Source organism: Suncus etruscus, chromosome 1, assembly GCF_024139225.1.
Source record: "Suncus etruscus isolate mSunEtr1 chromosome 1, mSunEtr1.pri.cur, whole genome shotgun sequence".
Taxonomy (NCBI): domain Eukaryota; kingdom Metazoa; phylum Chordata; class Mammalia; order Eulipotyphla; family Soricidae; genus Suncus; species Suncus etruscus.
In genome coordinates this window covers 199,046,912-199,064,662 of record NC_064848.1, presented here as the reverse complement: position 1 = coordinate 199,064,662, position 17,751 = coordinate 199,046,912, and the positions used below count along the sequence as shown (strand labels likewise).

At 38.1% G+C, this 17,751-nt stretch overlaps 1 non-coding gene across 1 annotated transcript; it reads left to right on the top strand.

Annotated features, from left to right (window-relative positions):
* The first annotated feature begins 11,808 nt into the window (after positions 1 to 11,808).
* On the top strand, positions 11,809 to 11,938 carry LOC126030862 (small nucleolar RNA SNORA22). The gene has a single exon (XR_007503196.1). It is a non-coding gene; the product is annotated as a small nucleolar RNA SNORA22 (small nucleolar RNA).
* The last annotated feature ends 5,813 nt before the right edge of the window (positions 11,939 to 17,751 follow it).

The window sequence follows — 17,751 nt, the reverse complement described above, 5'->3', positions numbered from 1 at the left end:
TGATGTTCGAGATGAGTCTTCAAAGACATCTCAAGGATAATATTAAGGAATTTATACCGATGTTTTTTTCTCATGTATTTTATGATTTCAGGCTTTACATTAGAATATTTTGAATTCACTTTTGTGGATGATGTTCTAGTTATGTTGTATTTACATAATATATACATGTTTGAACATATACAACTGTATGCAAACATTCATCATGTATATATACAGAAGTATGTCATCATGGTATGAATTATATGTCCTATAGTTGTATTTAATTTTATTATCTTGTACCAGCTGTTGACCTTTCCTGACATCATTTATTAAAGTAATTTTTCTTTCTCTGTCTTAAATTCATGATTTCTGAATTGCATACTAGCTAACATATGCTTATAGGTTTACTTTTTCCTTAATTTTTCTCTGCCTCTAATTGGTGTGTTTTTATTCCATGACCATGTTTTCATTACTATTAGATTGTAGTACAGTTTGAAATCAGAAAGGATGATATTTCTATTTTCCCCTCAGAATTTAATTGATTATTTGGGGTCTTTTGTGGTTTCATACAAATTTAATTATTGTTTTATTTCTATGATAATTTTTTCTGATGGATATTTGTATTAAGTCTGCATATTGATTTAGGAAATATGACCATCTTCTGGCAATCTTTTAGACCACAAGCATGGACAATCTATTTCATTGTGTCTTCTATTTCTTCGGGATTTTTTTGGGGGGGCCACACTGGCTCTGTGCTCAGGTATTACTCATAGAGGGATTTGGAAGACCTTTTGTGCTGGGCAACCAATCCAGGCCAGCCACACACAAGGCAATCACCCAGCCTGCTGTATGGTCTCTCCAAACCCTCTTCAATTAATTTTTAACAATGTCTATTTTCACAGTACATGTCTGAACCTCTATTTTTGTTAGTTTGTTAGTTTTGTTTATTTGGGAGCCAGACTTGGTAGTGCTCAGGGATTATTCCTGGCTCTGTATTTAAGGATCACTCCTGGCAGGGCTTGGAGTGATATGAAGTTCCAGGAATTGAACCGAGTCAGCAACATGCAAGGCAAGTGCCTTACTTGTACTATCTCTCTGGTCCCTACACCTCCCTTGCTAATGCTTTTCTAGGTATTTTATCCTTTTTTTTTTTTGTAACAATGGTAAATGCTATTGTTTTCTTCATTTCTCTTTCTGTTAACTCATTGAGTATAGAAACACAATAGATTTTTGTATATTGATTTTATCATCTGACATTCTAATTGCATATTTTTACTATTCTAAACAAGTTTTTGGTGAATGGTTAGGGTCTTAAAACATATCATTTTTTTTTTCATCTACAGCTAACCATAACTTCATATCTTTCCTTCTAATTTGGATTCTTTTTTGTTGCTTTTGTTTTGGGGCCACACATGGCAGTGCTCAGGAGTACTTCTGACTGCACTAAGAAATCACTCCTGGTGGGCTTGAGGGACCATATGGGATGCTAAGGATCAAACCTGGTCAGCCATGTGCAAAGCAAGTACCCTACCCTCTGCTATGGCTCCAGCACAATATAATATGGATTTTTTAAATTCTTTTTCTTTCCTAATTGCCCTCACTAGAATATTATGTTGAATAGGAATGACTAGAGTAGACATTCTTATCTTTTTCCTGATCCTAACAGAAAAGTTTTTGTTTTTCACTATTGAGAATGATGGCAGTGAGTGTTTATTGTATGTCTTCAATTATATTGTGATTCAATTCTTCTATTTCCATTTTATTGAGAGTGTGAAATCACAGATAGCTACTATCATAAAATGTATTTTATGATTTTTATTATTTTGCTGTTGTTGGGATTTTATCAATAAATTTACACAATTTGAATTATTCATGAATCTCTGGAATAAATTCAACCTGATTATGATGTGTGATCCTTTTTGTGTACCATTGAATGCATTTTGCTGATATTGTGCTGAGAATTTTTTATATCTCTGTTCATCTATGTCTATGTTTCCTGGTTTTGTGATGTACCTGTATATTGGGGATCAGGGCAATAAAATGTGTTTGGAAACATTCCTTTACCTTCAGATTTGTGAAGAATTTAAAAAAGATAGGTATTAAATCAGATTTGAAATTTTGGTATAGTTCACTAATGAACTATTCTGATTCTGTGCTTTGGGGCCTTTTGGGGGGTGGATGGGAGGAAGCAGGAGCTTTAGTTATTGTTTAATTTTTTTTTCGGGGCTGGAGAGATAGCATGGGCAGGGTATTTGCCTTGCATGCAGAAGGGCAGTGGTTCGAATCCCGGCATCCCATATGGTCCCCTGAGCCCGCCAGGAGAGATTTCTGAGTGTAGAGCCAGGAGTAACCCCTGAGCACTGCCAGGTGTGACCCAAAAACTAAAAAAATTTTTTTTGGATTCAGTTCTGGAAAATTGATAATAAGACTTGTCAATTTATTATAGATGTACCCACTTAGATATTCATGGTAGTCTCATTACCCTTTGTATTTCTGTGGTTATCTATTGTAATTTCTCTTTCATTCCTAGTTTGGTTGAAGGTTTTTCCCTCTTAGCAAAGCCTAGCCTGAGATATCTTTTTAAAGAAATATCCTTTTAGTTTTATTAATCTTTTATCTTGCCTTTTATTTTTTGTTTGTCTGTTTTTGGGCCACACCTGGCGGTGCTCAGGGGTTACTCCTGACTATGTGCTCAGAAATCGCTCCTGGAAGGCACGGGGGACCATAAGGGATGCCAGGATTCAAAACACCGTTGGGCCTGGGTCAGCTGCTTGCAAGGCAAATGCCCTATTGCTGTGCTATCTCTCCAGCCCATTATTTATTTCTGCTCTAATTCTCCTTATTTTTATTTAATGGTAGATTAATTTTCCTTTTTTTTTTAATAGTTCTTGTCATGGATGTACATTGAATCTATTATGCTGAGTGAAATAAGCCAGAGGGAGAGAGATAGATGCAGAATAGTCTCACTCATTTATGGGTTTTAAGAAAAATAAAAGACATTTCTGCAATAATTCTCAGAGACAAAAGAGAGGAGTGCTGAAAGGTCCAGCTCATGACATGAAGCTCACCACAGAGTGATGAGTGCAGTTAGAGAAATAACCACACTGAGAACTATCATAACAATGCGAATGAATGAGGAAAGTAGAAAGCCTGTCGAGAGTACAGGTGTGGATGGAGTGGGGAGGAGGGAGACTTGGGACATTGGTGATGGGAATGTTGCACTGGTGAAGTTTTTGCATGACTGAAACCCAACTACATCATATTTGTAATCAAGGTGTTTAAATATATTAAAAATAGTTCTTGTATGTATAAACTTAAATGGTTTATTTGAGATGTTTTTTGAAACATGCCTATTTTCTATATGCTCCTTCAGTAGTACTTCTTTTGTTATACCCAGTAAATTCTGGAAGCTCAGATTTTTAATCTTATTTGTCTCCAGATACTAGATTTTTTTACATTATTATTTTTTTATTATTAAGGTATTTAGTTTTGGTTTTTGAGTCACTTCCAGCTGTGCTCAGGAGTTACTCGTGGCTCTGCACTCAGGGATTACTCCTGGCAGCCTCAGGGGGACCCTATAGGATGCCAGAAATCAAACTCAGGTTTGGGAGTCTTGCAGCTACTTAACTCTAGTTTTATCATGTGGCCATCTTTGTGAGTCTCTCTTGTTCTCTCTTCAAAGGACAGCCCTATGTTTTTTATTTGGACCCAAAATAATGCAATATGACTTCACTTTAGCTAATAATATCTGAATAGATCCATTTCTAAATAAAATCATACTGATGTTTCAAAACTAATGTGAATTTAATGGGGTGTGGTTGGCTCTATTGAATCAAATAGAGTATGAAAAGACTAAATGGAACATCTAAAACTTCAGCCAAGATAGGAAATAAAAACATTATATTCTGGGAAGGGTGATGTAGGGAAATTAAGAGTTTTAAAAATTTATTTTTTAATAAAGAAATATTTAAGCATCATGATTACAAGCCTGTTCATAGTTTGGTTTCAGTCATAAAAAGAATATCCCCCCCCCCCCCTTCACCAGTGCAACATTCTCATTACCAATGCCTCTCCCTCCCCTGCCCCTGCCTGTATTCACGATTGTTATGATACTTTGTCATATTTTAGTTTTTGGTTTGGGGCCATACCTGGCTATGCTCAAGGCTTACTCCTGTCTCTGTGCTCAAAGATTATTCCTGGTATGGCTTGAGGGAAGTTCGGGGGTAAGAGGGATCAAAACCCAGATCAGCTTCAAGCAAGATACATACCGTCTCTTCAGCTTCTTTTTCATATCTTCATTTTTTTTTTTTTGGTGAGAGTAGGCTTAAAAAAAAAAAGAAACAAACCTATCAGAGTGGGTAGACTGCAAACTTACTCCAAATGTCTGTGATGATAGAAAAATTCTGTTCAGTGTGTCATTCATTTTGAATAATATCTTGATTCTATTGTTACATCTCCCTTCCATGCCAAGATATCTCTCGGCTATTCTTATTCCTTTATTTTTTGTTTGTTTTTTGTTTTTTGGGTCACACCCAGCAGCGCTCAGGGGTTACTCCTGGCTCTATGCTCAGAAATTGCTCCTGGCAGGCTCGGGGGACCATATGGGATACCGGGATTCAAACCACTATCCTTCTGCGTCTAAGGCAAACACCTTATCACTTTGCTATTTCTCCGGCCCCTATTCTTATTTCTTAATGAATTTCCCAGTTTGGTACTGGACATATTAATGGGACTGTCACTACTTGGAAGCCTAAATTGTGAATACCAAAAATGAATATCAGAAATGGGCATTCTAATTTATGAAATACCATGGGGCTGTCACTACTTCCAAGCCTAAATTATGAAAACCAGAAATGGCTGCCTGAACAAAATCTACTGTGCATAAAAACAGATCCACAAGTATATTAACACATTCTTGTCACTTTTTGAAATTTAAGGTAAAGTATATGTAAATAGTCCTGCTGGTATTATTTGACTTACCATTATTAAAAACAGATTTCTCGTGGGTGGTGCTTGAAGAGTCAGTCTATCTCATAACCAAACCACTGAGAAAAAGGTAAGGAGTTTCCATTGTCTGAAAAGTCATTGCAAATCTCTTGTTCATTTTACTCTATTTGAAAGTCAAAAGAATTTGAGTAACAATTTATAATTTAAATACACATCTCTATGCTGTGAGATCGAATCTCAGGTGGGAAATATGGAAATCCCAGGGACAATTTTGAGGGGACGAGGGAAGGAATGAGGGAGTGTGGAAAGTGTCAAGTGAACTAGCCAAGCAACGGTAAGGAGTCTAGAGTCCACTCCCGGAGATACTCAGCAGCTGTGCAGCCATGATGGTTCGGTGCTGGGTTCCCATGATGCAGTGCCTTTGAGACCAGTGATACTCGTGTGCATTTCAGATGGATTGCACGGTCTCCAAATTTTAATGCCAAAGTTTGAGTATTCCAAAACATTTATCTCCAACAGTTCAGGTCCACCCTCCCCTTTACCCCACCTCACTGATCAAGAGCTAATTTCCTTCTACCCTTCTGAAAGCAGCCTAGTAGTAGATGCCCAGGGATAGAGCACAATGTGAAAGCTAAGACCACCAGATGGCAGCAGTGGGCTATTGAAGGGACTGCTCCAGGAGGGTAGCAGAAGGGAGAAAGGGTAAATAAGACTGCTTGGGCATTGGCCCAAGTGGAGAGGAAGCTGGAAAGGGCCTGAGACTGAATTCTATTCTCCAGAGCCTAAGGGTTATCGTGGTGCTAATTGACTTGGGAAAATAGGAAGTAGCACTCAGGACAGCAGAAATTAAGATCCAGTTCGAGTCATTCCTTATATCCAAGAAAGTGGAACACGAGAATTTACGAAGGACAGCATGGTTGATAGTAGCTTGATGCTGGATTTTATGTCACCAGCTTCAAATCCTTCCTCTGTTTTTATTGTGAAGCCACACAATCAACCTTTTTAAGTTCTTTGCAAAGATGGGCAGAGAATCATTAACAAAAATACTAGAGTCATTCTCCAATTTGATTTTTATTTCTTTGATATTTAACCCAATTGTGAACCAAGTAATTGAGAAAACCTAAGTTTCTTTTTAGACCACTTAAATGCTTAAGTCTTTTAATGGTAATTTGCACTGAGAGAAAGCATTAAAATGAGTTGAAAGACTCATGGGGCTATGAAAAATATATATATATATATATATGTATATATATACACATATATATGGCATATATTTGGCATACCATATATATTACTGAAACCACTGTGATTTACAAAGTCCTTCATAGTTGGATTTCAGACATAAAATGAATCAGGGCCAATCCCACAACCAATGTCGACCTCTCTCCACCGATGTTCCCAGAGTGTATCTTATATTTGAAAAGAAAAATTCCAACCATTAGAGGAAGCACAATTCAAAACCACTGTGAGCAAAGGAAAAATTCTTGTACATAAGAAGGAGAATAATTGGAGGATGGAAAACTACAGTCCACAAGACAGGAGGCTGAAAACTGGTCAGTTTGAAGAAGAATATTTTGTTTACTTTTTTTAAATATCTTTATTTAAATACCTTGATTACAAATATGATTGTAGTTTGGTTTCAGTCATATAAAGAGCATCCTCCTTCACCAGTGTAATATTCCCATCACCATTGTCATTTTAAAGCAGGGTCCAGAGTGATAGCACAGTAGGGAGGACACTTGTCTTGCATGCAGCTAACCTAGATTCAATCCTGGGCATACCATATTGTTCCCTTAACCTGCCAGGAGTGATTTTTGAGTGCAGAGTTAGACATAATCCCTGAGCAATGCTGGGTGTGGTTCAAACACCACAAACAAAAACACAAAAAAGAAGGAAACGGATAGACACAGAATAGTCTCTCATAGATGGACTCAAAGATGCTCATCAAGGTAGCAACAAAGAGCCAAAAGCAACACCATGGGAAATTGCTCCAAAAAACAGTTGTTTGAGGGAGTGGGGGTTGAAAGGGAGGGACATTAGGAATCTGGGAGGGAGGGAAGTTGGTGCTTATTATGGGTTAGAATTATGTGCATGGGAAAGCCATCATTAAAGGTATTGTAAATCAGGAACTACATCTTTTTCTTTTGGGGAGGGGTGTGTGTCACATCCAGCAACGCTCAGGGGTTACTCCTAGTTCTACACTCAGAAATCGCTCCTGGCAGGCTCAGGGGACCATATGGGATGCCGGGATTCAAACCACTGACCTTCTGCATGCAAAGCAAATGCTTTACCTCCATGCTATCTGTAGGCCCCTTCTTTTTTCTTTTTAAAGGAAATTTATAGGCAGAAAAGGAAAGGGAAAAATTACTTTGATTAAATGATATTTTTGACTTTTCTTTGAATTTGATGATGTTTTTCACCCACAGAAGTCTGCTGCATTTTGCTTCTTGAAGCAGGCATGGAGGAGTCCTTTAATTCCAGACGGGTCTTTTAGTTGCAGACACATTGGTAGGTACCTGAAATACCCTTAGCTATGACACTTCCCTTTCCTAATGTCAATGCCATTTCTGCTTCATATCATCCAATGATCACATGTAAAACCATAGACCCACATTCTTCTCCCATCACACGCATAAGGGAAGTTTCCAGTTTCCAGATGGAAAGAAAATATTGAGAACATATCTGGCCTCGTTAACCATTATAGTAGTCTGAAATTTTAGAATGCACATTCTACTATCATTCCCATCCAATAACAAAAGGACAATGAAAAATAAAACATCTTATTCAAGAAAAGTGAAAATAAAATAATCTCTTGACTTCTAGAAACTTTAAAACAAAATTATCTGTTAATTGCTATAGGGTCCAAAAAAAAAAAAAAAAGAAACGGGCTGTATTATGGATTTATGAATGTGTAAGCGTGTATAATCAAATTGAAAGCATTACCTTAGATGGGGTACAGAGAACCATTATTTATGATGTTTTTATTTTTAAAAACATCTTATTTAATTTTTAATTGCATAATTAAAACCTACAAAATGTATAATTTTCATTCGAGAAGGCACTTTCTATCCCTGGATTCCCACAGTGCTTGAATTGTTTTACTTTAATAGTTTTTCCCAGAGGGCAACCTTCTTCCCATGAGACATTTGATATTATCTGAAGTAGATGATTTCATCTAGGACAGCTACTGATATCCAGAAAGCATATGCAAGTAATATTGCTAAACATCGCACAATCCTGAATGCCTACAACAACAAATAACTATGCAGCTCAAAATACCATGCATGTCCTTGTATTTTGAGTATTTATGCACTTGATTTTGTTGGTTATGAGTTCCAAACTTTAATAAGTCACTATTAAGCATTTGAAATGGGTTCATATTTCTATTATAGCCCATGATTGTCCAGGGACTTTTTTCTAATCAGTCTTTTCTTTCAGGTCTAAAGGTTCAATCAAAGATGAAGGTGGTAGAATTTAATAAATATGTCATTTATAATGATCTAAACACAGCTCAGGAAAAATAACACCTTCCACAATCCACAAATGTTCTCAACTGTTCTCTAATCCAATTCCACTCTTTTCCTTACACCCTGAAGATTGATGCATTGGAGTATGTTGGGGACTGACTTGTTTGAGGCCATTTTGCTATTCTTTCTGCCATAATCCAGCCTTTCACCTAAAGGCTACATGCAGTCTTGCTGTAAGTTCTTGGGCCAAAGAGAAAGGAAAATGCAGCTGCAAAGTATAATTAATCTTTTAGCCCGGAGGAGAGCAACACAGCCCAGTACCATTCCCAGAAAAGAGGCCTTACTCCCTTAACCATATCCCTGAGTTTACAAGACATTCATTATTGTGTATATGCTACATTGTCTGTTCAAGATCACTGAGGCAAGCACATCTTGCACCACCTCCTGATAGTCAAGCAATTAGGAATGCAGCTAGAAGGTCACAAGATGTTTCCATGGATACTGCAAGAAGTATTGCCCACTTGCCTTATTTGGAATAATGAAGTAATTTTCATGCCAAAAGTGTGATTGACATCACCCTTGTACTGCCCCCTTCTCCTTCTCTATATAAGAAGGAGCTGTAGCCAAATAAAGTGGCCCTTGAGCAGTGAGACATTGCCTTGGGTCTTTATTATTAACCTCTCTCAGATTTTTTACAGTGTGGTTGTGCTTCTACCCAGCAAAATAGGAGTGCGGTTGTCTGAGAAGTCTTCCCAGCTAATTCCTGCTGGCCGGGCCCCCCTGGGGGGCTTCAGGACCCCGCATTTTGGCGCCCAACGCTGGGCTCGAAGACCACCGCCACACTCCGAACGACTACGGGTCGGCGAGTCCGGAGCTGTTTCGTAAATCGCAGGATATACCCCATCCGGGTAGGCGTTGAAACGAGTTAGCCTTAATCAAAAATTTAAACTGCAGTTTTTTCAGTCGTTCTGATCACCGCCCCTGATTGGCTCTTGGGGCTTCGCCCGTTGGCTTCACTTCCATGGGTGTTTCATTGAGTACTGAACTTAAATTCATTATTGATATTCAGTCTGAGTTGAAAGCCAGACATGTAGAGGTTACCAAAAAGAATATTTGTAATTTTCTTATGTTTATTCATAATGTATGTCATTGGTTTATTATTACCTGTCCAGAAATTGTTGCGTCCACTTGGGACAAAGTAGGACATGAAATGAGTGATTATTTTGTAAATAATGATGATTCACAGAAGGAAAAAATTATGTTCCAATATTGGAGCCTGTTAAGAGATATCATTGTAACTAAAAATGCCGGAACCGCCAAAGACATCATCCATGCCGTTGAATCTCATGTACAACAAGTCTCCCGTGAGTGTTCCAGGACTCCCTCTCGTTCTAATTCTGTCTCTCATCTCCCTTCTCCCTCTGAGAATACTTCCCCTTGTCCTCCCTCCACCACTGATTCTTCTACCTTTGTCTCCAAAGTAATGCTCTTAAAGATCTCTCTAATGCTTCTCATTTATATCCCTCCCTTACTTCTGTCCATGCTTCTGCTCTATGCACCCAGACCCCTACAGAAGAGGCCGCTGCACCCTCTGTGCAAAATCCTAAACAGCCCTTCACTTCCCTAGCCTCAGCTCCGTCCCTGTTCCACCAAAACCTTTACTCCCCTCACCACCCTCCCCTCCTTAGCCAGCAATTGCAACAATACAAAGCCTTTAATTGGAAAAGCCTCAAAGAGCCGTTTCAAGCCGTAACCTCCTATGGCCCCCAAGCCCCTTACACGCTCTCCTGCTTAGAATCTAAAAGCTGAACTCTTTGTCTCTTGAGAAGTTAACTTTTTTTTTTTTTTCATTGCAAAGCCCCTGCAAATAGGCAGGAATCCTAATCTCTAAGCTCTTATAGCTGGCCTCGCCTCTTTTCATACCTTAAAGGTACAGCACACACTTTCCAGGTCCCAGCTTGCCAACATGGCTCTTGCTGCCCTCCGTGCCTGGAAGTCGCTCCCCAAAGCCAGCATTCCAGCAGCTCCCCCACACCGGCAACAAACTGTTGCTGCTTTCTCCTTCCCCCCCCCCCCCCCTTTTTCTGACTTGAGTTCCCAACTCACCACAATTACATCCATGGTCTCTCACCTCTCTAACAAACTTGATAATGCTCTTGGCTCAAAAAACCAGCGCTACCTTTCCTGTCTTTCTCCCTAATGGAGAAAGTCTTCCCCCGCCTGCTCAGCAGCCTCCACCGCGGAGAACACTCAGTCCCTAACCATGGCAGATTCCCTCCTCTCACCGCTCCCCCTCTTAAAGCTATAGAAATGAAACTACTTAGCCAAATTAAAAATCTTAAACAAATCTTAAGCCTTCAAAAACAGGCTGCTTCTCTTAATTCACAGGTTTCTGCCTTTCAGGCGTTCCCCCCCCCTCCTAAATCTATAGTTGTCTGTCCTCTGCCCACTGAATTCCACGGCCAGGCCCCCCCTCTTGAGAACTCAAAGAGACAAACTAATGAAAGTGAGGCTAAGTGCCATAAAACAGAAACTGCTGCAGTGCCTACAAAAAATTCTAAGGGCACAGTAAGCAGGATAATTACAAAGTATCATCTGCTAAGCCATAAAACCTTGCGATATCTACACTTTGCTGTTAAAACTTCTGAGCCTAATGTACCTTTTACTCAGGACAATTTTGCTCAAACCAATCCTCAGCCTCCTTCAGCCTCTTTCCTGCCAGCCTTGGAAAACAGCCAGCTCAAACCCTGCCACTCCCACTTTAAGCCTTCCAATTCACCTTGAAATACCCAATCTTTGTTATTCAAAAGAAATCTGAAAAGTAGCATCTCTTGCATATTCTCAAATCAATTAATAAAACCATGATCCCCATGGTGCTTTTGCAACCCAGACTCCCCTCTTCAGTTGCCATTCCCTCTAATTCCAATAAATTAGTAATTAATCTTAAAAAATTGCTTTTTTTTTCCTATATATCATTACACCCTGCTAACTGTAAATAATTTGCCTCTAACCTTCCTGCTGTTAACTGTGCTAGCCCCTCCCCAAGTTATCAGTGAAAAACTCTGCTTCACCTTGTCAGCCCTACACTTTGTCAAATATGTGTTATTAGGTTTAGTGCATTAAGTAGTGTAAAGTAATTATTAAAACATTAAAAAGCAACAGAAAGATAAAGGCAATAAATTTTTTTTCATGCCTCTCAGAAAATTTTAAAGCAAGGTCATAATTCTGTCACTTTACAGATAACAAAATATTGGTAAAAGAAAAACTTCTTTGTGTTTTAAAATCCAAACGAACACAAAAGTGTTAAAATTAAGTCTTATATTTCTATTAAAAGTTTTATTTTAATTTTTAAAGTATTTACAAAATTATGTAAAAAATAATGTGGTTAGCCTTTTTAAACAATATAGTTAATTTAATGCACAGTAAACACCTAGGTGTGCTTTATAGTACCCTTAGTTTTAACTTTGTGCTACAGCAATGGTTGTTCTTTATTTCTGCATTGAAAGAACTATTATTTTAAGTGCATTCAAAATATCAGCACATTATACAAATCTGTATATTTGTGTCGCAGTAAAAAAATAATATAAATGAAAAAATATATTATATATAATTTTATAAGAATATATAAAAGTAACTAAACTTTATAAGCAAATTAACTAGTATTAAATACAATTTAGGTCTTAAGTTCTAGGTGTGTAAATGTATCAGATGTCTTTAACTATATTTTATAATACTCTAAGCATTTAGTTAATTTAGTATGTAATATTTTTTACAAATTATTCACATAAAGTCTTCATAGTAAAAACAGTTGTTTGTTTTTTAAAATCAGTTTTTATACCTTTAATAATCATAGTTCATGCTATTGTGTTTAATCATAAAAATTTTAACACTTTATTGCAGCTGTCTTACTGTTCTACTGCAAAACCAATTTAAAGAAAACCTATTCATTTACAGCAAATGATTTCATACTTCAGAGTAAAGACTCCTTCTACAGTGCTCATTAACCATTTTACTTAATGTTTTAAACTTCAAATTAAAATTGTTTTAAAAATGTTTTGTGTTAAATCTAAACCTTAAAATTTATTTTCAGCAAAGTTCCACTCCATCTACATTAAGTACTTCTCAAAACTAAAAAAGTTTTTCTACAAAATTTTTTTTTCTTCTCACAAACATGCTAGCTAAATATTTAAAAGCGCTTGTCAATTTTTTATAAATCAGTCTTAAATCAATCCTTTTGTCTGTTTATGTGTCTGTTGTGATGAATAAAAGTGGCCACAAGTGTAAAATGTTGTGTTTAGTGTTGTTTTGTTTTGTCTGTTTATTTGTTATCTCTACATTTTATAATAATACAATTTTTAAAGCCTTATCCATTTTTCAAATTTCAATTAATTTTTTCAACCTGGTTCAGTCTGGTCAGTTCACAAACTGGCATCTTGCAACTAAAAATCATGTGTTAAAAATTATGTATTAAGCTAGCTTTGTCCTTCTAAAAACATGGCGGAAAGTGTGAGGGATGGCAAACCCCAAATTTCTCAATGGCCATCGGGGATAACTTTTCCCTGGAGAATTTCTGGACTTTGCAGTCACCCAACTTTCCTGCTATGTGTAAGTTCAGGCCTATAGAATATGTATTTATAGCTAAAAAATAGCATCTAGCTTTAAAATAATAACTAAAAAGTTTAACAAAAATCATTTATGTTCAGTTTAAAAGTTTTTGATAAATTGGCGATTGTTAATTATAAAAATTTTTTAAATGCTGAAGTCTAACAAAAAATTTCCGCAGCCTTCCACAGTCCTGTCTTCATCCACTTCAAAAAAGCCTGTCACCCCTCCTGCCAGCCGCCTTTCCTGCAAACCTGTTTCTGACAAACTCCACCTTTAACAATGCTGAATTGAGCACTCTGCCTAGCTGCCTTGGATGCCCACCATTGCCACCAACAACCTCCATTGTAAACAAGTCACGGTCGTGGAACTTTGCTTGCTCGAACCATATATGTGCCCGCCTGTTCAACAATCACACATTTGCAATCAAACCATTATTGTTAACAACTCTTCCATCTTCATTGAAGCCCCCAACTCCACTTATTTTGTTTACTCCACTGCATTTTCTCCCCATATTGTTACTGAAATGTTTCTTGCTTATCATAATTATTATGTTTTAGCTTTGTTAAAGCCTACATTAACCATCAAACCTGTTGGTCCGGTTTCCACCTTGAACCTCATCCTGCAAATGGTCAATGCCTCTGCCCAAGCGCTCTCCAACACCAGCTATGAACACTGTTAAATCTGCAATTCACCGGTTTCGCCGTTTTATAAAAGCATCACAACGTTTAAATCTCCTATCTACACCAATAACTCTAAACTTCTTCTCTGGAAAGTTCAGCCTCAGCGTCATCAACTCACTATTAAGCAAGTTGTAAGCTACGAACTCTGCCTTCTAGCCCATCCTTCTCCTCTCAAGTTATTTTAAATATTATAAATGCCTCTGCTCTAGCCCTCACAAAACCATATTATAAACGCTGTTAGCTTAGCTTCTCTCCTCAACCCCTACGATACTGTTAGTTCCCTTGCTGATGTAGTTCTTCAAAATCGTCGTACTTTATATTTTGCCCTTATATAGGAAGGGGGAGTCTGTGTGGCCCTTAAAGAACTATGCTGTGTATTTAAAGACAAATCTGGATTAGTTAGGGATAGTGTTCTACGTATTGGTAACGGTATGAAGGAGTTCCAGAAACGTTTTGACCAAAAACAAAGTTGGTAACAGGGTTGGTTTTTCTCTTCTCCTTGGATACATACATTACTGTCCACTATTTTGGGCCCTCTTATTAGCCTCATGCTGCTCTTTTCTCTTGGCCCATGGATTTTCCGCAAAATTACTGCCTTTATTAAGAACCAGGTAGATGAACAGGCAAAAACCTCTATTCAGGTTAACTACCAGCGTCTAACCCCACGTGACTCCTGTGAAAACTTGGCTTTAGTCACCAAGCCGCCTTTCCAGCCACTAAGTTTCCAGGAGATAGAGCGCATAGCTAACAAACGGAGCTCGCTCCGGTACTTGTGCTCTCGGCTGTGGAGATACCTACGACGGGATTAGCAAGGTCCCAGTTAGGACACGGCCCTAAAAGGCTACAACACATAATTCGGATCTCTGTGCACACCCACGGCGCTTGTAGCCACCTTTTAAATGCGGCTTTGGCCGTGTCCGACCTGGTCAAACCTTGTAGCCTAAGACACGGTTCTTCCACCCGCTCACGACTTTCCTTCTTTTATTAGAAGAGAAAGGGGGAGATGTTGGGGACTGACTTGTTTGAGGCCATTTTGCTATTCTTTCTGCCATAATCCAGCCTTTCACCTAAAGGCTACATGCAGTCTTGCTGTAAGTTCTTGGGCCAAAGAGAAAGGAAAATGCAGCTGCAAAGTATAATTAATCTTTTAGCCCGGAGGAGAGCAACACAGCCCAGTACCATTCCCAGAAAAGAGGCCTTACTCCCTTAACCATATCCCTGAGTTTACAAGACATTCATTATTGTGTATATGCTACATTGTCTGTTCAAGATCACTGAGGCAAGCACATCTTGCACCACCTCCTGATAGTCAAGCAATTAGGAATGCAGCTAGAAGGTCACAAGATGTTTCCATGGATACTGCAAGAAGTATTGCCCACTTGCCTTATTTGGAATAATGAAGTAATTTTCATGCCAAAAGTGTGATTGACATCACCCTTGTACTGCCCCCTTCTCCTTCTCTATATAAGAAGGAGCTGTAGCCAAATAAAGTGGCCCTTGAGCAGTGAGACATTGCCTTGGGTCTTTATTATTAACCTCTCTCAGATTTTTTACAGTGTGGTTGTGCTTCTACCCAGCAAAATAGGAGTGCGGTTGTCTGAGAAGTCTTCCCAGCTAATTCCTGCTGGCCGGGCCCCCCTGGGGGGCTTCAGGACCCCGCAGGAGTAGTTGCTCATAATCTCTTATTCACATCATGTGACTGCCTAGAAAACACAGAATAATAAAGGAATTTCGAAACTAGTCATGATTGTTGTGCAATAATATCACCAAATTGTGGATTTTAAATTATCAAAATTGGGATCAAAATCTCAGTATCAAGAATAAATGGACACATTGTTGAAAAAACTCAGAATCTTTAGAGAATTGTGTGTGTGTGTGTGTGTGTGTGTGTGTGTGTGTGTGTGTGTAATTTTTCTGCTTGTCTTGGGGCTGTACCTGACAGTGCTCAGGGTTTACTCCTGGCTCTGCACTTAGAGTTTCCTTTTGTGGGGATTAGAAGAACCTTTGCAGTACCAGGGATTGAACCTGGGCTAACCATGTGTAAACTAAGTGCCTTATTGACTGTTTTCTTTCTGGTCCCTGGAGGAAGATTATCAAGATGTGTAATATCCCAAAGATAACAGTCCTCTTCATCTGCCTCAAGTCTAAAATTGCAGACTTTTATAAGGGATCACATCTTGATGCAGAAGAACCAGTTAAAATGGAGAAGCTTGCATCATGAAAAAACTCCCAAGAGGACCAGGATGATCACAAAGCCATTTCACAGTCACTCATCATGTATCAGTGAGGATGTGTTGTGAGGATGAGAGTCTGTGAAACATAACAGTGTGACACACAAACCTGTGTGGTTCTGACTACTGTAGAAGGGAGAGTTCATGAGCCCAATGTCATAGGAGCAATCTAGTGCTAAAATAGCTAAAATGTTGTGACAACAAGACATGGCTGTCTAAACTGCTGTCGAATTAATGATACTAATAGAGAAATCAACAAAGCAGAAGTGAGTAAATATAAACTCCTACATCAACTTGCCAAATCTTGATAAGTTCTGTAATTGGATTGGATTTCTCTCTCTCTCTCTCTCTCTCTCTCTCTCTCTCTCTCTCTCTCTCTCTCACTCACTCCTCTCTCCTGTATTTATTGATGGAGAAATAAGAATACCAGAATCATTAGTGTCATTATATTGGGAGCTGGACATGAAAGATGCAGTTTCAAAAGCCAACAAGAGGGCCAGAGCAATAGTAGTGGGTAGGATGCTTGTGTTGCATACTACTAACCCAGGATTGATTTCTGGCATCCTATATGGTCACCTGAGTCCCACAGGAGTGATTTTTTGAGCAAAACAGTAAGCAATGAGCATCACTAGATGTGGCCCCAAAGCAAGTAAATAAAAAATGTTGTCAAGAGGTTTTACATGATATTGAACCCATTGCTGGAGATGCTCAAAGACCAGAAAAAAGAGAAAATACCTTATATCATAACCCACTGTAGGGTATAGATGTTTTTTCTATAATTTTCCAGTAGATACCCTTTCTTACCTATTCATTTTCTCTTGTGTCCAGTGAAAAAATAAAGCTTTTTGGTGAGGCAATATGTATTTCCTGGGGCTGGAGCAACAGCACAGTGGTAGGGTGCTTGCACACGACTGATCCTGGATGGACCCAGGTTTGATTCCTGGCATCCCACATGATCTCCCAAGTCTGAAGGAGACATTTCTGAGTACAGAGCCAGGAGTAACCCCTGAGCATCAGCAGGGTGTGGCCCAAAAACCTAAATAAATAAATGTTTTAAATATATATATATTTCCTTGTTGACTGAATGTGTTCATTTTATCCTTAATTTGTTTTATTAAGATAACAATTGGTTAATAAGAATGTCTATATATTTTAAGGGCCACGATGTTACTCTAAGAAACATTTTACTTCATTTCAGTAATTAAACACTTGTCCTATGATCCTTTAGACGAGGCTCAATATGACTTAAATGTGTTTAGTGTTTATTCTACAGAATCTAATAAGTTATGTATAGATGTTTAATGGAAAATAAAAAAGTCCATGAAGATAAGATCTGGATATCCTGGAGTTACAGGTCACTCAGGTCTAAATTCCATCAGTGACATTGTGTCTAGAAAATTGTCTCTGACTAGACTAAATGATAATACACATCTATGTAGCTATTCTGGCTTCTTGCATAACATATCTTAAAGGAAAAATTAATTAAAATTTAATTAATCTTAATTAATTAATTAATTAAAATGTAATGACTATCTAGTAAGCATCAGTATGTGAGTTATAGATTATAATGAAACTGCAGTATAGAAGATTGAGGTGGAAAATATAATCACATCTCAAGCAGAACTAAAAAGATTACAGGCAAAGATTGGGTTCTTGGATGGTAAGAACTTGGTCATGTTTGTTTTCTGCATTTGGGGATACTGTCTGGTCTTGCTAAACTCCTGCCATCTGCTTGGTAGGTTTATCCCTGGAACTGAAAAACCCTGTGGTCTGGCTAATCACGTGTCTTCAAAAACCTCAGAGTACATTATGGAACTGTACATATGCTGTAACAATATTGAC